The sequence below is a fragment of the Mustela erminea genome, chromosome 13 (genome assembly GCF_009829155.1).
Source record: "Mustela erminea isolate mMusErm1 chromosome 13, mMusErm1.Pri, whole genome shotgun sequence".
Lineage (NCBI taxonomy): Eukaryota > Metazoa > Chordata > Mammalia > Carnivora > Mustelidae > Mustela > Mustela erminea.
Genome location: NC_045626.1, coordinates 41,752,261 through 41,774,939, shown reverse-complemented (window position 1 = coordinate 41,774,939; position 22,679 = coordinate 41,752,261).

Genomic DNA, 22,679 nt, shown 5'->3' with positions numbered 1-22,679 from the left:
CCTGGTCATGGCACCATACAGAAAGGAAACTTGCTCTCTGGGGAAAAATAACTTTAGTGACACTACATCATGTTTTGGCCAGCAATTCATTCTTATAAAATAATGACTTGACCTGTAACCCTGGGGATAGAGTATTATGCCTCCATCAGAAAGGATGAATACCCAACTTTTGTAGCAACATGGACGGGACTGGAAGAGATTATGCTGAGTGAAATAAGTCAAGCAGAGAGAGTCAATTATCATATGGTTTCACTTATTTGTGGAGCATAACAAATAGCATGGAGGACATGGGGACTTAGAGTGGAGAAGGGAGTTGGGGGAAATTGGAAGGGGAGGTGAACCATGAGAGACTATGGACTCTGAAAAACAATCTGAGGGTTTTGAAGGGACGGGGGGTGGGAGGTTGGGGTACCAGGTGGTGGGTATTATAGAGGGCACGGATTGCATGGAGCACGGGGTGTGGTGCAAAAATAATGAATACTGTTATGCTGGAAATAAAAAATATAAATCTAAAAAAAAAAAAAAAAAAAAAAAAAAGAGTATTTTGTTACATGATAAAAAAAAAAAATAATGACTTAAAGTCTTCAACAAGCATAAAAAGATTTACATCATCCCATGCATATTTTCTGACCACAATACTATGAAACTTGAAGTCAACCACAAGAAAAGAAATTTGCGAAGATCAGATACATGGAGGTTAAAGAACATCCTACTAAAATATGAATGGGTGAACCAGGAATTTAAAAAAAGAAATAAAAAATACATGAAGGTGCACCTGGGTGGTGCAGTCAATTAAGCATCTGACTCTTGATTTCAGTTCAGGTCATGATTTCAGGGTCAAGACTAAGCCCCTCATCAGGCTCCATGATCATTGCAGTCTGCTTGGGATTCTCTCTCTCTCCCTCTCTCTCTGCCCCACCACTGCTTGCTTGCTCTCTCTCACTAAAATAAATAAATATTTTAAAAATATGTATATGGAACGGCTAAAATATGAACGGGTGAACCAGGAAATTAAAAAAAGAAATAAAAAATACATGAAGGGACACCTGGGTGGTGCAGTCAATTAAGCATCTGACTCTTGGTTTCAGTTCAGGTCATGATTTCAGGGGTCAAGACTAAGCCCCTCATCAGGCTCCTCTACCTCCTCATTGCAGTCTGCTTGGGATTCTCTCTGTCTCCTCTCTCTCTGCCCCACCACTGCTTGCTTGCTTTCTCTCACTAAAATAAATAAATATTTAAAAAATATGTATATGGAAACAAATGAAAATGAAAACAAGATGGTCCAAAACTTTTGGGATACAGCAAAAGCAATCATAAAAGGAAAGTATATAGTAATGCTGGCCTACCTCAAGAAGCAAGAAAAATCTCAAATACACAACCTAACCTTACATTTAAAGGAGCTAGGAAAAGAATAACAAATGAAGCATAAAATCATCAGAAGAAGAGAAATAATAAAGATCCGAGCAGAAATAAATGATACAGAAACAAACAAAAAACAGTATAGAAGATCAATGAAACCAGGTGCTGGTAACATTCAACTAAGAGGTTTTGATTGTTTTAGAAGTTGAAAAGGATTTCATAATTAAGTCTGCAGATGTCAAGAAGACAACTAAATATGCCTTTAATCATTTAATAAAGTTAATTCAAAACAGATGATGGGCAAATATTAAAAGAAAATTGTCATCAATATAGACTACTGTACCCTATGATTGTTCATTTAAGCTTTTATTAGCAAATTTGATTTTCCTGAAATTTTATCATTCTCCTTCATTCATAGAGCAAAATCTAACTTTAGAAATCTTTTTATCCATTACTTTCCCAATCAGTCAAAAATTGCTGGGGGAAAATAATCAATGAACATTACCAATTTGTACCCCTAAAACTGTCTCCAACTTAAGTGTATTACAACAGGGCCACCCACCCTTTTGCTTATACTTTGTACGCCTTTTCCATCCCTGACGCTCCCTGATCTTCACTATGCCTTTATGTCTCCCAACTACTAAGTCCCTACCTCACTTTGAGCAGATAACATTGATCTCTATTTTTGCAATAAATTTGACACTATTATTTTTTAGTCTTTCTTTTTTCCCTTACATGAAGTCTTATCTAAAACATCAGGTACTTCCTTTCTTCACATTTCAGAAGATGAAAGAACCTTTTCTTTTTAGGTGAAATTATCAATTTTTGCCCTTTGAACTTCTTAACTCATTTTCTTCTTACCTCCACCTCCTCTAAAATCTTGCCTTATCAATCATTTTCTTTCTTCACACTATTACTTAACTAAGCAAATTGTTTTCTTTTCCCTCTACAAAGAGAAGGGTAGTGTGTGTGTGTGTGTGTGTCTGTGTGTGTGTGCTGTGTGTCCTGACCCCAAAAACCTACTAGATACGATCTCATTTATCTGTTAACTTTTCCACCTGTACTTCTTTTTTTTTTTTTTAAAGATTTTATTTTTATTTATTTGTCAGAGAGAGATTACAAGTAGGCAGAGAGGCAGGCAGAGAGAGAGAGGAGGAAGCAGGCTCCCTGCTGAGCAGAGAGCCCGATGCGGGACTCGATCCCAGGACCCTGAGATCATGACCTGAGCCGAAGGCAGCGGCTTAACCCACTGAGCCACCCAGGCGCCCCTCCACCTGTACTTCTTAAAGTTAATCTACATTTCCCAGATTTACCAACACATAGTTTATTTCCTCCTCAACTCATTGCTGTCTGATTGTTGAATCACTAGTCTGTTACACCTGTTCTCCTAAGGCCAACAATATAGCATTTTCTCTTTCCACATCTCACCAGTCTTACAGTTACATTTCAAGCATTTGTTAAACCTTGTCTCTCAGTAGCACTCAGCAATGCTAAAAACAGTTTTTTTCTCTTGATATTGTTTTCTAACTGACACCACATATTTTTTATTTCCTAGCTGCATTTCTGATGGCTTCTGCTCTGTCTCCTACCTGAGCACATCTTCTCTGACAAATGTTGGTCCTCCTCCCAATTTCCATACCCCCTCTGGGAGACTTCATCTACACCTTGGCTTCAACTATTTTTATATAAAAAGAACTACTAAATATATATTTCAAGCCAAGGACCTCCCCACCCCTGAGCTCCAACTGCTAAAGGTTTATTGAATATCTCCACTTGGATGGCCTTAGGAAACACAAACTTGGAAAATCCAAAAATGCCTCATTTTCCTTTCATATATCCTCCTCCCTTATAAACAAAACAAAACAAAACAAAACAACAACAACAACAACAACAAAAGCAACCCTTATACAAATCTCATTTTATTTTTTAGCACTGCTATACAATGAGTGGAAGAAGACAGACACTTTGGAGTTGTCCCTTTCCTATTTCCTTACCCACCATATGTTCTCTTTTATTAAGTTCATATCTCTTCCACTGCCCTAGTTCAGTCACTCATCATTTCTTACTTTATATCATGGAACAGCTTCTAACTCAGTTTTCTATATTCGGTCATATTCTCAAATCCATCACCTGTACAATTGACTTAAATGCTAGTCAAACACATTGCTTCGCTTCTATGAATTCTTCAGTGATTCCCACCATGAACAGGATTAACATTCAGACTCTAATATGTCTCATTGAACAATTAGGCTTCTGACCATGCTTACTTCTATTGCTTTAATTTTTGCCACTTTGGCCAACCATGCCATTGATGATTCACCAAACTGAACTGCGTATGCATCTTGCTTCCCTGTTTGTCTTATGTCTGTTTGTCCTGGAATGTTTTCCCCATTTTCATCCATTAAGACCAATCCCTTCTCACCACCCAGAGAAGCATTTTCCAAGCTAGCCTTTCTAGTTTGAGTAAATTTCCTTCTCTAGTTGTTTAGAAATACCCTGAAAACTTACTGCAATTGGTAAAAGCACTCTAAGTTTCCCCTACATTATTCTAGGATTATGTTCTTAGTGATCTCCAATGTGTGGTGTCTACCCCCTAAGGAACACAGAAGTAATGGGTGGAACATTCATAGACTCTTCTAATGCTTTTTGCTTTTTCCCTTGGTTTCTCCATTTCTATTTGTTTCTCTAAAATATACATAACCTGTTATATAAGGCATTATATATGTTTTATAAGTAAATTAAAAGACCATATTAAGGACATAAGCTCAAAATTTTCATACTGGAGATGATATCACTCCACTTGGAGCACTCTCCCTCCCCACCCACTCCCAACGACATTTTCCATGAGGCTGGGGCCGCAGTATTTAAACTTGGCATTTCTAAGCTTGTAGCTGAGGGATTTCTTTAATTTAAACCAGTATTTCTTGAATGGTTATGCTTAGTTCACTTGGGAAAGATTTCCCTGATAATCTGGTTAAAAATGCAGCTTTTGGGGTCTCCCGAATCAAAATCTGTGATTGCGTGGCTTACAAATTTCTTTCTAACCAGAGTCTAAAATGATCCTTATGGGTATTACAGTTTTAAATCAATCACAACTGCTAAGTCTCAATACCCCCTTATGTAGAATTAAAAAGTTTTCATATGCAGAGGAGTTCAGTTTGTAACAGAGCTATTGCTGGCTCCGCAGGCAAACAGGACTGGAGATGTGCTGAGAACTGGAGAGGCAATAAACGGAATCTTATAGGAACAGTGGCCTGCAAAAGCATGAAAGCATGGACAGATAAGGATTTGAAATATTTTTAAGGATGAAAATAATGAGAAGAATAGATGAAATTAATACTTTGCTGAAGTTCCTAAGTGAAACTCTTGAGTTTTTTCTGTAGAAGTTGGTACTTTTGTAAATCTGTGTTCCAGATGCTCATATAATATGGAGAACACATCAAAAATGACAAATACTTGTGCAATATGTATTATAATTAACCAGTATTATCAACTCTAAAAATCATCACCCCCAAAAACATTAATGAAAGAATTTATGTTGCACACAGCATTTGCTCTTGGAGAGATACATAGGAATTTGTACACTCAAATCCTTTCATTTCCAGGAGTCTTCACAGATGAGGTCTTGGATCAATATCACTTGGAGCTACCAATTAATCCCAACTTGATTAAAATTTAAAATATGAGAGAGAACACAATTCTAGTGTGACATTAAAATCAATGCCTTTATTGATGTGAGAACACAGAAAGTGAAGTTGGCATTATTTATTCTTCCTTTGGGCTTTTCTAGAGCCTGATGAGAAGTTCTCTATGAGTATATTATCTCTTCTGATATCCACATATCTCTCAAATATGGTTTCTTCAGGAAAATGGATATCTCACTATTTAGAATACAGTGTACATTTTGAATTAGAAATATAATTCTTAGATAAAGCATTCAAAAGTTATTCAATATTTTGAGGGCTAAAATTATATGGAGTGCTATATCAGTCACAATCCAAACATGGAACAAAAAGCATTTAAAATAGAATTAAACCCTGAAAATTGTTAATATAATTTGGCATCTATTTTTTTCTTCTACTCATATGTAATACCCATTTAATACATTCATGTATCTGTCTTCATAAAAATAATCTTAAATTTCTCCTCAATAAAATGGATATACAGTCTCATCAAGTGTTTGCATTATCTCAGATCCTGAATTCCCTGAGAACAAGAAATTCTGCCTATCAGTCTAGTGTGTCTCCTCCACATTTGGTCAGTGTTCTTCAAATGTAAAATATTTTAAGTCTCTCATATATTTACACACACACACACACACACACACCATATATATAGACACTATCTATATATACACTATATATACTTATATATACACTATATATACAAATTATACATATTATATATACATATATTACATATAGATTATATATATGATTATGCATATGCATTTAATACATATGCATGTGATTCAGCTGTACTTTCAATATTGTTTTCCAAATACTATATAAATAAAACTGTCATTTTGAAACATAGCCAGCATTAAATAGAACAATATTGGAACTCTATTTTCCACTTGAGATATAAATGAAAAACTTGGATAGTTCAGAAAGAGATACACAAAATAACTAAACTTGATGAAAATTCTTCAAGATGAGCCAAAGTTACTGGATTTATATATAATGTGTACAATATTTATATCTATGAGGATACCGCATGAGATTTAGTGGAACAGCTCCTGCGATTTCATAAAGAAATAGAAGATAAAAATGAGTCTTAACTAAAAAACATACAGACTAGACACAGAAGCATACATCTTCATGGTTTTTTAAAGCTGACCTAGATAAGCCCCCCTGCTTTTCTTCAGGTAAGGAATTGTTCCCATTGAACAATAAGAGTCCTAACGCTCAAGGAACTAAATGATTCATCAAGGTCTTGCAGCTATTAAGTAACAGAGGAGAATATGCTTCTGCTTACTTAAGAACTACTCTTAATTATATTTTTTCTCTTGCTAAATATATATGACTTGTTTATAAATGCAATTTACCCTGATATATATATAGTATATATATAATTATAAATATATAAATATATTTATATATTTATAATATATAATATATAATATAACATATAAATATAATATAAAATATATATATAATTTACCCTGATATATATAATTATAAATATATTTATATATTTATAATATATAATATATAAATATAATATAAAATACATATATAATTTACCCTGATATATATATATATATATACATATATATATATGGAAGAGAGGGAATACAGAGTATAAAAATGAATACAGAGTATAAATATATAAAATATAATTAAATATATTTTATAAATATAAAAAATACAGAGTACAAAAATAAATATATATGTACATATATATATATACATATGGATGAGAGAGAGAATACAGAGTATAAAAATAAGTTAAAATCATTTGTTCAGTAATAAACATGGTTACCATGTTGGTATAATCTGTCAGCTATTTTGATTATGTGCACTTCACCTTACTATGTTTTAGATCATGGCACATGGATGGTTTCATATCAACTTTTATTGTTAAGCACAGTATCATGATCTCTGTCTGACTCAAGTCATTTATTAATTTTATAAACATAATTTTAATAGGTACACGTATTAATTACAATAATTAATGTTAGCTGCTCAAACTGATAAACTTAAATCTGAACAATAATAAAGATGATTATTAACACAATAAAGATTTTACTAATTTATTGATTAGATATAGTCTGATGGTGTAAAGGTATCTTACTCAGTTGGTGGCTATACCATAGAAAGCCTGGCCTTGAAATTATGATAGTGGGGATGAAAGTAAATCAGAAACATATCATCTCTTACCTGCTTCAAACCAAAAAATGCCTCACTTCATTTATGCTCAGAGGAATTAGACCAAAACAACTTTCATAACCCAACATCATTGCATGAGAAGACGGTAAACATAGGGGCACATTAAACATTCAGTGAATGCTAACAGATACTGTTAGTACATGACATTTAATTTTGGTAATACAAACCCTACTCTTAATTCTTTTCAAAGAGTGTGTGTGTGTGTGTGTGTGTGTGTGTATTTTGCTTAGAAATTTTAGCTTCTTTCCCAGTCTTTTTTTTTAAGTTGCCTCTTTTCTCCCTTGATCCCTCAAATTCCGTTCTTCACAATCGAAGCATACATTTAAAAGATAAAAATCAGATCACATCACTCTCCTATTTAAAAATAATCTAAAGGTTTACAATAGCACTTTAAAAACTCAATTATCTTTTTTTTTAAGGGTCAAGAGCCATGACTAGTAACTTCTTACCCATGTGATTCCATCTCATATTTCTCTACACATCGCCTTCCACGCTATAATCATGTTGACCTTTTTTCTTTTCTCATACACACCCTGTTAGTTACAGTCTTAAGGATTTATACTAGTTTTTCTTTTCATTTGATGTTCATCCCTTTATTATTAGAAGGCTCACTGTTTTTTGACACACCATATATAGAATATACTTTTCTGCCCAAACCCTCAGTAATCAAACAAAATCATTCTCTATAGCCAATCAATTGCTATTACATCACTATATATGAATTCTTGGCATACATTTCCATATCCATTTATTTTTAGATTTGTGATGCCAGTTTTCTAAATTTCTCTTCTGCAGTAATTAATTATAAAAGCATACTCTTATTCAGTTGTGTTTTTTTTACCAGCATGATTCTCCTGTTTTCTAATTTTGTAGTATTAGATTTAATGCACCATATATTCTTTTCTTTTATTGTCCTTGAAAATGTAAAGATTAAAAAAAATAGGTATAACCTTTATAGATATTGGAACCAAGTAGTCCAATCTCAGCAGTGGAGTACTTTTGAGGAAACGTAGTTCAAACTAATATTAAGTCCAATCTATACTTTCTTTTCCTGAAAAACATTAAAATTTGTATAGTCCAGAAAATTCAGTAACATTCATTTTACCCTTTCTTTTCTATTTTGCTCAACCTCACTCTAATTTTGTCTTTCTCATGTTTAATTCTCCAGTATGTTTTTCTCTTTTTCTTGCTGTCTTTTTATATATTTCTTTCTTTGTTCTTGTAATTCTCTGCTATGATTTCAATTTTGTGCTTTGAAAAAAAAATCGAGGGGTGTCTGGGTGGCTCAGTCAGTTAAGCGGTTGCCTTCAGCTCAGGTCATGGTCCCAGGGTCCTGGGATCGAGCCCTACATTGGGCTCCCTGCTTGGTGGAGAACCTGCTTCTCCCTCTCCCTCTGCCTGTTGCTCTGCCTATTTGTGCTCGCTCTCTCTCTCTCTGTCAAATAAATAAATAAAATCTTTTTTTAAAAAATCTAAGAAACTATTTTAAAAAGGCAAAATATTTTTTATAATGTAAAAGGAAATTTATTCTGCAAGTAGTCAGACTAAAATTCTTAGAGTTACCCTCGATGTTTTTTGTTTCTTTTATATCACACAGCAAATTATCTTGAATCCTGTCATTACTTAAAATATTTTAAAAATTTAGAATAATTTTAGATTTACATAAAAGTCACAGCTAGTTGATACATTTCTTGTATATCCTTCACCTCTTTCTCAGAATGTTAATATCTTGCATTATCATGGTTCATTTGCTAAGACTAAAATCTTCATTGGAATAATGACATAAACTACAGACTGGATATAAATTATACCAAGTTTTGTAATAATGCCATTTGTCCCTTCCAGGATCCAAACTAGGATCTCCCCAAATGTAGTCATCATTATTCCTTAATTTTTTTTTATTATTTTTTTTTAGGTTGGTGACAGTTTTTCAGTCTTTCCTTGTTTTCCCTGACCTTTTTTTTTTTTAATTTATTTTTAATTTATTTTCGGCATAACAGTATTCATTATTTTTTCACCACTCCCAGTGCTCCATTTAATCCATGCCCTCTATAATACCCACCACCTGGTACCCCAACCTCCCACCCACCCATCAATTCAAACCCCTCAAATTGTTTTTTAGAGTCCATAGTCTCTCATGGTTCACCTCCCCTTCCCACTCCCCCCAACTCCCTTCTCCTCTCTAACTCCCCATGTCCTCCATGCTATTTGTTATACTCCACAAATAAGTGAAACCATATGATAATTGACTGTCTCTGCTTGACTGATTTCACTCAGCATAATCTCTTCCAGTCCTGTCCATGTTGATACAAAAGTTGGGTATTCATCCTTTCTGATGGAGGCATAATACTCCATAGTGTATATAGACCACATCTTCCTTATCCATTCGTCCGTTGAAGGGCATCGTGGTTCTTTCCACAGTTTGACAACCGTGACCATTGCCGCTATAAACATTGGGGTACAGATGGCCCTTCTTTTCACTACATCTGTATCTTTGTGGTAAATACCCAGTAGTGCAATGGCAGGGTCATAGGGAAGTTCTATTTTTAATTTCTTGAGGAATCTCCACACTGTTCTCCAAAGAGGCTGCACCAACTTGCATTCCCACCAACAGTGTAAGAGGGTTCCCCTTACTCCACATCCCCTCCAACACATGTTGTTTCCTGTCCTGTTAATTTTGGCCATTCTAACTGGTATAAGGTGATATCTCAATGTTGTTTTAATTTGAATCTCCCTGATGGCTAGTGATGATGAGCATATTTTCATGTGTCTGATAGCCATTTCCCTGACCTTTGAGGCACACTCGTCAAGGTTTTTGTTTTTGTTTTTGTTTTGTTTTTTTAATGTCCCTCAATTTGGGTTTGTCTGATGTTTTCTCATGGTTAGACTGGAGTTCTGGGATAGAATACCACAGAAGTGAGGTACCTTTCCCATTAAGTCATAGAGGGATGGAGGGAGTACAAGATTTTTCAAAAGTACCTAGAATCAGGGCACCTGGGTAGATTGGTTGGTTAAGTGACTGCCTTCGGCTCAGGTCATGGTCCTGGAGTCCCGGAATCAAGTCCCTGCTTGGTGGGGAGTCTGCTTCTTCCCTCTGACCCTCCCCCTTCTCATGCTCTCTCTCTCACTCCCAAATAAATAAATAAAATCTTAAAAAAAAAAGTACCTAGAATCAAATTTCTTCATCTCATCTCTGTTACTAGCAGGACTTTTGAGCTACTACCTTCTTTCTTCTGAAACATTACATTATCCTCCTAATGGTTCCCCTGCTTCTTCCTTGTTCCATTTATAGTGTATTAATAAAAGTAGCCAAGAATCTCCATCTTAAAGGATGTTAGATCAGGTCATCTCTTGACTCAAAATCTTTAGTTTGCCATCTGACTCAGTACTCATGTATAGATGCTACATAGCAAAAACTGTGTTCCAAATCCCTGGTCTTCAAACCCCTACCTCTCTGAGTTTATGTTCTTAGTCCCTTTTTTCTCACTTTACTCCAGCCATCAGGACCTCCTTGCTTTTACAGACATGTTAACAACCTCCCACTTTAGAACTCTGTATCTGCTCTTTTCTCAGTTGCAAATGTTACTCTTTCAAAAATGTCCATGGTTTGTACTCTTGCCATTTTAGGTCTATGCTTGATGTCACCTTCTCAGAGATATTTTCTTTGAATCCTCCATTTAAAATAGTATTTTTGGGGTGTCTTGGTGTCTTAGTCGGTTGGTCAGCTTCTCTCTGCTCAGGTCATAATCCTGGAATCCTGGGACTGAGTCCTGCAATGGGTTCCCTGCTCAGTGAGAGCCTGCTTCTCCCTCTGCCATTCATCCTGCTTGTGCTCTCTTTCTCCTTCATTCTCTCTCTCAAATAAGTAAATAAAATATTTTTTAAAAATAGTATTTTTACCTCTGCATTCACTATTTATCTCTTCCTGCTTTATTCTTTTATCATAACACTTACCACTTTCTTTGTTTACTTATTTATTTTGTATCATGTATGTCTCCCACCACTAAAATGTAAACTTCATGGAAACATGAGTTCTTGTGTGTGATTATCATCAGTATCTGGTATATAAGAAAAGCTCAGCAAATAGCCTTTAAATGAATGCATGGCCTAAGAGAGAAGATGTTGAGTTTTGCTTTGTTTTGATTCTGTTCTCTGTTTATCTAGTTTCCCCTCATCTCTATATCTGATGAATGGTTTGATATATATAGGTTCATGTACAATTTCCATTATCTCCCTTAATGTAGCACTATGATAACCATCTGGAATAGGTTCCTAGCCCTTCTGCCTGTCTCTTGGGACATCCCATGAGAAGAACTGACATGCAACCAAAAGCTTACCATGTAGTGCTCTTTTTGTTATCCTTTACTTCCCCAACTTCCCTCTACTTCTTTTAAGCCATCAACACAACACTTCATTAAAGAAATTTGCAAAATCAAAGAATAAAATGTATCACCTGCCATTCTCTCTTCTTCTTTCACTGCTGTTTCCTCAGAGTTATAGTCTAAAGTTTGTTTTTAAACTAGAGAGGGTGGAAATTAATACTATGCCTGCCCTAAACACACAGCGCCAACATTGCCCCACAATGATTTCCACATTTCAGTACGCAACCAAAGCAGCTTATGTCTCCAAGAAAGTTGTGTATCTCTAAGCCACACAACATGTAAGATTCAGGAGGTCTTGATAATGTCTGTGAATATGAATTTTAACAAACACTCTCAAGTAAATCTGACATTAAGAGGTTTACTGGTATGTAACTCTAACAGGAGGAAATCTGACAGCAAATTCCAAAAGTATAAGACAATTTCCTACCTTTCAGATATCTTATTGGTCATGTTTTTATTCACTTGGGTTCACAGTTGATAAAATTCCTCCTCAGTTCAAGTAATAATTTTCTCCAGAGTAAGCCCCTGGCAGTGGTGATGCTACGAATGCTAATTTTAATACATGTGTCCTTCATTACATGTGAGAACATAAACATAGGTGAGTACATTTGTGTCTGTGTTTTCTTACATGTGTGCATATGCCTACATATGTCTTTGCATGCCTGTCTTTGTGTGCACATGAGTCTGCATGTGTTTTTATTTATTGTTTTTATTTATTAAGTACTTCATAAACACTTAGAAAAGAATATTAAAATGTTATTTTAATCAGAATGCTCAAATATTTCTATTGAAAATGTAATAGGACATTCAGAAATAAACTTAATGTAGACAAATACCTAATCTGGTCTTAAATCAAGCCAAGTAGACTGCGATGTAACTTCTTAGCATTTTTCTAGTGACATGAAAGATATTCCTCTTTCCAACAGGCACCAATATAAAATAAAGCCTCAAATATGCCATTTTGAAGATTACTTTTGAACGACAAAAATCTCCCTAATGAAACCAGTTAGGTTTAATGGCCTTGTATTGGAAAATATAATAAACAATGGTGTTCTGTGTTAGGTAAGTTGTTCAAAATGATTTAGCTTTTTAAATGATATTACAAATTAAAGCTAACTGACACAAAATGACACTGTATAATCATTAAATATAGTCATAATTTGATTGGTTTTTAAGTTTAACAATAGTGTTTTGTGGGCAACTTGAGGAAACTTTTTAAAATAATTTAAAAATGGAAGCTGAAGTACAGAGTGTGAAAAAAAAGTACAAAATAATAAGGACACAGTTGACCAATTTGGATTGCTACTTAAAATCATCATCCTCCCTTCTCTTTTTTCCAGCACACACTGAAAGAGCAGACTGCCAAAGTCTAATGCAGAGTCATTTTCATCTGCTCGTTTTATTTCTATTGCCAATTATCCTTAATTATTGAAAACTTTTTTTCAGTGTGTAATGGATGCTGAAATGTTAGTATGCTCATTAAACTGAAACTCTAGATAGAGCAATAGATTCTGATAAGCACTGGTTTGTTATAGTTCTGAAATTTCAAGTATTTCTTACTCTATTAACTTTGAATTCATACTCCACAAAACATTTACTCAAAATTAATAACTATCATTTTTTAAAGCCAAAGATCCCTCACAAAATGACTTAACTGATAAAAATATAAAAAAAATTTAAACTGGCTTTCATGAAGGACAATCAAACCAAATTTGCCCTCATCTGAGCAGTAGCCCTTTAGAAAGAAGCAAAATCCTAACATGTTGCCACTAACTCCTTTGTTAGAATGCCCTTACTTCATAAGTATGCTCTGTCTATATTTCTATAAATTGGCATTAACTGATAAGAACCATGCCAAATGATAAATCCATACACAGAATATTTTGTAGGTTAAAGATTATATTGTAGATGTTAATATATGTGTTTGCCTCTACTAGATTCAAAACCCAACTAAATATTTCCAGCATTTCCTTTTTTGTATGGCATTAGGTTAATATTAGCTACAAGAAGTATTCTGCATTAGATTTGGAAGGGCAGGCACATAGTTATCTCTGTGGTAATGTGCAATAATTTCTTCTGCAAGCAACCCACAACATCAAGGTAGGAAGGGACAGAAAACAATTCTAGTATGCTCTTGCATGTTCCAGTTGTCCTCCTGATTCCAATTTATCTTTGTTCTGCGCTTTCAGTTTTCCTTCTTAACTGCCAATCCAACTGACCTATAGTGACTTTAGGCTCTACGCCAGATGTAGAAATACTAGCTTACAAAAGATGTTCCACCATTGCCTACAACTATGGAAAGACTGAGGCCTATAGAAAATCTTTATGTTAAACACCAATAGTAGTTTGGCTTTTCTTATTAAAGTTTGGCTAATTCACCTGTCATCCACCCATTCTCTGGAAGCTACTAAAAGATAACACCCTATAACAATGAGACAGTAAATGTGAAGGTGTAGAGTCCCTAAAATGGGGATCCAATAAAAAGAAAGTCGATAAGAAAGTGGATAAAGTGAAATCCCAAAAGAACAGCATCCAGAAAATCCAGATAGAAAATACAAAGACTGGAATGAGCAAAGGACTAGACTAGAAAGGCCCCCAGTATACAAAAAAAAAAAAAAAAAAAAAATTAGATATATGAGTTCGTGTTGTTAAAAACACTTAAGAGTGAAATTTTCTGTATTGGCAGAAAGATTTAGGATCAATTAGTATTAAATACATTTAGAAAATTAAAGAAAAGTAGGCAATAATTAATTCATATATTTCCACTTGCAAAATACTTTCCATCATGTTATCCCCAAAGTCAACCTATTCTAGCATCAACTAAGTTCAAAAACCTTACCTAAAAGTAATTAACTCAGAAGCAAAAGATCCCAAATCTCATATAATAAATCATATTAAGTCAGGTATGGGTGAGTCTATAGATATGTTTAATTATGAAGTAAAATTTCCCTCCAGCCATGTACCTGTGAAACCTAAAAAATAAGTTATCTGCTTCCAAAATACAATAGTAGGTCATATGCAGAATAAACACTCTCATTTCATAAAGGAGAAAACGTAATAAAGGAGTCACTCATCTAAAGCAAGTCTGCAGCCCAGTAAAAACTTTCAGGTCTTTCAGACCTGAATAATCAGAATAATCCTGATTATTATTAATTATAACCAGGATTACAACCAGAATAATCCTGGACAGTATGATGCTTCCTTCTCTGGGCCTGCTGGGGTGGCAGCTCTATCCACTTGCACACCAGGCAGTGCAAGCCTATACATTCATCACTCTACTTTGTAAGTAAGTTGCCTTCGTTCTGTCTTATGTCAGTCCCTTTCAGTATAGGCTGACAATGCTTTAGTGGGTACAAAATTCTTAAAAACCTTGTTAGTCTCCTCTGCAATTCATGGTGGCCCCAACCATCAGACAAGAGTCCTCCACAGACTTTTCCTGAATAACTGCATAACTATTCTTAGCTTCTGCTGAGAAGGTTGGTCGGATCCAGGAACCACACACCTGATCCCTTTAGCAAATGTATGTCCAGCTATAATCTTGCCCTGTTTGCAGAGCATATTACCTAGACAGGCTAAGAATTTTCCAAATCATCAAAAGCTGTTTTCTGTTGCTTAACAACCCCTTCTTTTATCATTTCCCACATATTTTATTATAAGTACAATAAAAAAAACAAGGTTGCACATTCCACACTTTGCTTGGAAATTTTCTCTGCTAAATATACAAATACATTGCATAAAAGTTCCGCCTTTCAGCTAACACAAGAAGCCAATTCAGTTAAATGCTCTGCACTTTACAGCAAGGATCACCTTTCATCCGGTGTTCACTAACAGATTCCTCAATGCCTTGAGACTTCACCAGAAGCATCTTTAATATTCACATTTGTAGCAATACCCTGTTCATGGTAATATATGAATTCTCTAAGACAATAATTCCTTTCTCTATTGCTCTTCTTTGCTGTTTTTCAGTCTTTACCAGAACTGCCTCTAAAATCCTTATTTCTACCAACAGTGTCTTTAAGACAAACCACTTTTTCTATTAAATGCCTCAAAATTCTTCCTGCCACTACCCAATTTCAAGCCACTTCCACATTTTTCTATTAAATACCTCACAATTCTTCCTGCCACTTACCCAATTTCAAGCCACTTCCACATTTTTAAGTACTTCTTACAGCAGAACCTCACTTTCTGGTACTAAGCTCTGTAGTAGTTGTAGAGACTACCTTAACCAAATACCACATCTGAAGGGCTTAACATAATATAAATTTATTATCTCACAGTTCTGGAAGCTTAAAGTCTGAAATCTCTGTCAGCAAGAGCATACTTCCATTGGAACCTGTAGGACAGAACCCTTCCTTGCCATCTCCTAGCTTCTGATGGAAATCATCCGTAATTGATATTCCTTCACTTGAAGATGGGTCACTCCAATCTCTGCCTCTTCCACCAATACCATCTCCAGTGTGTCTCTGTATTCAAATGTTCCTCTTATTATAAAAACACCAGTCATATTGAATTAGGACCTTCACTAATGAAGTCATCTTAACTTGACTATATCTTCAAAGAACCTATTTCCAAACAAGATAATTCACTGGTGGGTTAGGACTTCAAGATATCTTGAAAAAAACTGAAATTTAATTCATAACATTATTATAATAAACAAAATAAAGCAAAGCAAACTCAACTAAAATTAAGATATGCCTAGATTCTAGTACCTTTCTGTTTCCATTTTTGTCCTCATCTTTTTTTTTTTTTATTAAAGATTTTATTTATTCATTTGACAGAGAGATCACAAGTAGGCAGAGAGGCAGGCAGAGAGAGAGAGGAGGAAGCAGGCTCCCCGCGGAGCAGAGAACCCGATGCGGGACTCGATCCCAGGACCCTGAGATCATGACCTGAGCCGAAGGCAGCGGCTTAACCCACTGAGCCACCCAGGCGCCCTGTCCTCATCTTGATGTTCATTCTGTCCTGTATGAAATGCAGTGGTAGATTAGGTGCCGTCTAATGACCCACTATTTTATCATTTTATAGATCTCTGTAACCTTAAAGTTAAAGATATGTCTATAGAAGCAGAACCTCACAAAGATAGTAAAAATAAATCCACCAGGATTCCAGGTGTATGACACATTTTGATCTAATTATATTATTTTCTCTTAACATATATGAAGTTTTTATTTTTGTTCTTTTGTTACCAAAATGAAATCTTCAGTAAATGAAATATTTAAGGATCTCTCTAATTTGAACAAAATACATATGTTTCTTCTTGGGAGGTAGCGGGCATTCTGCAAATCAACCTAGACTACAGATAATATCTCAGTTTAAAAATGCACTGTAAGTGAAAAATATAGAATAAATTTATTTATTTGGTTACTCTTTGATTTCACAGAAACTTTAAAGCAGTCAAAAAAATGCTACTGATGATCAGTACATTGGTATTACTAGCAGAAACACTAACTCTCAAAAGAAGATAAAATATAGTTTTGCAGGTTGAAACTGAGAAGATAGAAATCCATTCCCCTTTCTTAAACAACATTAGATTTTAAACTTCTGGGAATTGAATTTATAAATTTTCCTGCAATGCATGAAGCTCACTTTTAAAGATGGATAAGCGTAATGTCTTCCCACTTTTACTCTTTTATTCCCCACTTTTATCTTGTTCCTTTCCTTCTCATGCAATTTACTGTAAGCTCCTCCAAGTGTTTTCAGACATTTACTGCTCAATCCTGTGACCTGATGGGCTAAAACATTATCCCAAGTTTATCTCTGCCTGCATTCCTAATACCCAACAAGATCAAACTTCATAGTATTTCATCTCCCTGCCTTTTTATGATGCTGAAATTTTAATATTTAAGCCTCTCCCAAAAGGCAAATTTATCAGTAATAGTTTCCTTTCCACCTTCAGACTCTTTTTGTCTTCATTCTGAGGGAACACACAAAGACTTGATGAATTAAATCAGTTATTCAATAAATTTTGCTTTAGGAAATACTACTTGTTACTCACCATCTTAAGTGATAGAAATATCAAAAATTGATTTCTGAATCTGTGCCATAAATCTTAACAAATGCATTAAAATGAGTACCTCTCTATGTCTAGCATTTCACAATGTATTCTTTCCTATTTTTCTGATTACTTTTTCTAAAAAATCTCTTGTACTAGAAAGTAATTAAGCCATCCCTTTTACATGCTCTTCTAATATAGACTGATATAATGCTTCTTTTCCAGTAATTAGTCAAAGTTATTCTGATTTTTAAAGGATTTACAAATGAGAGTATTATATAAGAAATTTTAGTTGGAACATTTTATCAAAACATTAAACCAAATAAAGCAATTTCAGTGCTTTAGCAATTGTTATTTGATATCTAACTGGAAATATGACATTCATTCTGCTCTTAAATAGCACAATCAAAGGGTTATTGGAGAAGATAGATGTTGTAAGAGAAACTGTTCTTAGAGTAATTTTAGTCTCATTCTGGAAGATCAGAAAACCATAGTTCTCTACTCATGGTATTTAAATATCAGGTTTTTACATTCGAAAGGTTCTGATAGTATAGAATAAAACATTTAGAATTCCAATTTCTTTTTTTTTTAAGAAGAGCATTCCATTAATTCTTGTGACTTGACTAGCAATAAAAATTCAATATTTTTCAACCTTAAACCCCCAAAGTGATTTAAGTGTTTTAAATTTAATCTCCATATAATTTTTTCCCACTCTTAGGTCATTTTCATATGATGTAATGAGACTGTATCACAAAGCTCTCCCTGTTAATTAAGAGTAGCTGAAAATCTTAATATCTGAATGGCAGGGAGCTGACAGTTTTTGATAAAATGGTTAGAGAATGGGGGTTACATTTTTAGTAATCATAAATTAAATACAAACTTGTATTCAAAATTACGTCTCTAATTTGTTTTCATAACTTGTTCAATTACTTTAGAAAAATCCTTTAACTGTTCTTAGATAAGCTACTTATTGATAATGTCTATATATTCCTAAATAAGTAATTGAAAAAAAATAAAGCATAGCCATTCTCCACAGCTTGATGTGATGATTTTAGAGATTGGTGCTATAGTTATGTTTCCACATTTATTGAGAATAAATCAGATTCATTTTTAATACCTAATATATATTCATTAAAATACAGCAATCTCTTTTTCTAGAATGTACTATTTTAGTGTTATTTTATAGCTAGTTCTAAGAATGGGTTCTTATATGTCCATAATTTTCATTTCAAACTGTCTTATTTGGCCTTGTATCCTTTGTTCCCAACTCTTAATTTAGTGCTAAGTTTGAATGTAAACTCACTGAGCATCTCAAACGTTTTGAATTGAAATCTTTGTCCATTTTTTTATTCAAAAAAAGTTTGTTAAACTCTGAAACCAGCAATTTGCTCAGTTCTTAGGGAATATAAAATACATGAGAAGATTACAATTGGCTTAAGAACTTATAGCTTACTTATAAAATTATGGTTTGCTTGAAATATGGCATCAAAAATAAACATGATTGATTGTATAATTGTATTATAGATCAACATGTAGTTGGCATTTGATGATTTGAAAATTTTAGATTAAAATTAGCAAGAAAAATGATACTTGTAAAAGTTGACTCTTGAATTATATTAAATAAGAAAATAGTACATTTCAAAGGGAGACCTGAAGGAGGTAGGAATAGTAGAAAATTAATAGAAAACTTTTCTCTGAGAGGCATGATTTTAAAGAATGGTTGGTAAAAGGACAGTGATGCATCAACTGTAGTATAGTGACAGGGCCAACTTATGGAGAACTTCGAATAATCAAATGAATTACTCAGACTTGATTTACTTCATGAATGGCAGACAATCCAATTGTCTGTCATCTGTTCATCTGACTTTTCTCTTAAAATATGTAAATGTTTAATGTATTTTTTTACCAAAATACATAGAAATAATAAATGGACTTGGTAAAATCAATGCAAAATTTGAGAAATGCATGACTGATGTTCAAAACTAATTAAAAAAAAATAAATACTTGATGTAATAGGCCAGGAAATTACAAACTTTTCTACAAATGGTCATAAAATAAATATTTTAGCCTTTATAAGTCATTCTCTGTCTCTATTATTCAACTCTGTCATTGTAGCACAAACACATCTATGGGCAATATGTAAATAAATAAGCATTGCTGTATTCTAATGAACTTAATTAGAAAATAGTAACAATAACAATAAAAAACAGGTGGCAGGCAGGATTTGGCCTGAGGACAAGTTTGCAAACTTGTGTTTGTTGTAGGCAGACAGATCATGCATATATGGAACACCGATGGTCATTAAACACAGTAAGACCAAGAGCTACTCCAAAAAATTGTAACTTTAAGAAAGATTTAATAGTACTTACAGATCTCAGTGGCAACTTGTCAAGCTCCAAAACATTTAAATTGAATGTGACTACAAATTAACCCATTAAACAATGATTTAATTCGAAGAATTGGGACCTGGTCTGGAAATGGGAGTTTACTTAGAAAAAGATCTAGTCTTTATATTAATAGGTAAGAAGATATTGGTGGAGCTATGTTCCATGCCAGCATTCTAGTTAAATGAACCAAGTATCCTGTGATTGAATACCTATTTGGTGATAAAACCACATGTACCTTAAGGTTAATGAATATTCTTTAGATGTAAGAATGTGGAAAAATATTATGATGAAATATGAATATTTAAATTAGGTTAGCTTCATTCAGTTTTAACACTAATGTTTTAAACACTAATTAAAAATTCAACTAAAAAGAAAGTGATGTGAATTAATGATCTATTCCTATAATTATGGTCAGTAAAACATCCTAAAGCTTAGTGCCCCAAGTTAATAAGTATTCATTTAGTCTACAAATCTATAGTTTGCCAATTTAGTCTAGGCTCATCACTCATGTGTCTGAGGGTCAGCTACAGACTGGCCTTATGTGAGTAGATCTATCTCCCCCATTTACCTCATTATTTAACAGGCCATCACTAGAATATACTCATGGTGAAGGCAGAGGAACACAAAAACAAGTGGAAAGGCAAAATTATATGACAAATAACATGGATATAGAAAAGAGTAAAGAATTAAGGCTTTTGATATGATTGCTTTATCCATTAGAATACTTCCTCAGGTAGATGCATATTTTGCGATTTCTGCAAACATTACTGTTGGAGACATTGATTAGCTTCAGATTCTGGGAGTTGATCTCTGATATAAGACTGAAATAATAATTTTCCACCCTGGACTTCAGGCATAATATAATAATAAATTCAAAGTCATGGAATGATTTTGGATAGAAGTGATGATTAGAAGATTTCTCTAGAAATAAAGGTGACGTATTTCAGGGTAAATAATTTAATTTGATATTTTAGGACAAACTAGATTTTTTCACATAAAATAAGAATACTTGAGAAATCCAACTATCTTACTTGCTGTGCTGCTACTTTTAATATAACCCCTGAAGAACTTCATATTAAAAACTTTTGTATGTAACACCAGTTCATTGACAGTTTTGACTGAAAACAAACACACTAATGATGTCTTTAAATGAACCAATTATGTTAATTATCATATTATAAAGCAAAAAATCTATAATTTTTTAAGTGAGCGAAGGATTACAATTGATTTTGTCTTCTGTTCATCAACATTTTGGTCTAAGGTTCATCATTAATGTTAAAGAAAGTCAAATAGGAAACTTGTGGAATGTTAGGAAAATCAGCACAGTGTGCCCCATGCATTCACATTTGTATTTGATCCTCTATGCTGACAGCTAGAACAATTGGGCTTTGTCTGTAAAGTTAGCACATATAATTAAAGCACATGTGGGATAAATTTTCACAATGCTGCATGGGGCTTTAGCCTTGCATCTGTCATTAAAGTCCTTAGAAGCAGAATTGCTAAAGCCTTTCGATACTCTGACATTTTATTCCATGTAAAGCATAAAAAAGTAGCACACTGTTACTATTTTATTTCTCAATTAAATAGTTTGAACGTGGGTTACATTTGAGTCTTGAAGATGACAGATCCTATTCTTACAGGTAACAGCATTCCAATTTGACTCATTATATACAAACAGGCACATATATACTCTGCAGATTCAAAATTATATGCCTTCAAAAATAAACCTCTTTTATGTAAATGTCCAATTTATAGATATTCATTCAAGGATTCCAAACAACTTCCAATGCTTCCCCTAGAATCAGAAGCACTTAACATTTGAATTCAAATTATGCTCTTTGTATACTTTGTTTTAAAAATGTCTGTGTAGATTGAATTTTAAAGCAGTAATAGAATATTTAACAATGAAATGGCTTTTCTCATTTTAATGTTGATAGTAATTGGGCATGTTACATTCTTTGCAAGGTCTAAATTACATTCTGAGAATACAAGAGTTATTTTTGTTTAGTAGGGTACCAGTTATTTCATTAACCTTACATTTTATTACATTATTTAGAATCTGACAGAGCTGCACTCCAGTCTCTATCTATATGACCTTAACTATCTGAAGCTTCAGTTTGCTCCTCAGTGAAATGGCAACCTCATTGGTTAGTCATGAGAATTAAAGGAAAGAATACACAAGCACTTCACCTTATGTTTATCACAGAGCTAGCACTCAATGTGCAGTGATTAATATTAATATTTTGTTAATTATATTTTACATTATTATATGTTAATTCTACAATTCATATAACCCCAGATCCTCTGAAATGTGAAGGACCTTACTGATAGTGAGATGAAGAGGACAAAAGCAGGAACTCTAAGAAAGGTCTTCCTGGATTATATATAACTTGTTCCATGTGACCTAAATTACCACACTAGCAATTAAGTAAGTTTAGAGAATTTTTAAAAAAACTGATGCTGTGTATAAATATAATGTTTTAGCAGAATTTAAGACGTGAAGACCTTTTCTAAGTGATTTAGGTAATTTTTTGTCCTTATAAAGAATAGTAGAAAAACTGTTACATTTCAGAATAAGCTGTGGATAATTATAACAAGGCAAGAATAATTTAGAGTGAGTACTCCATTAGGGCCATAAAGCTGAATAACATTTTAAGTGTCTGATTTA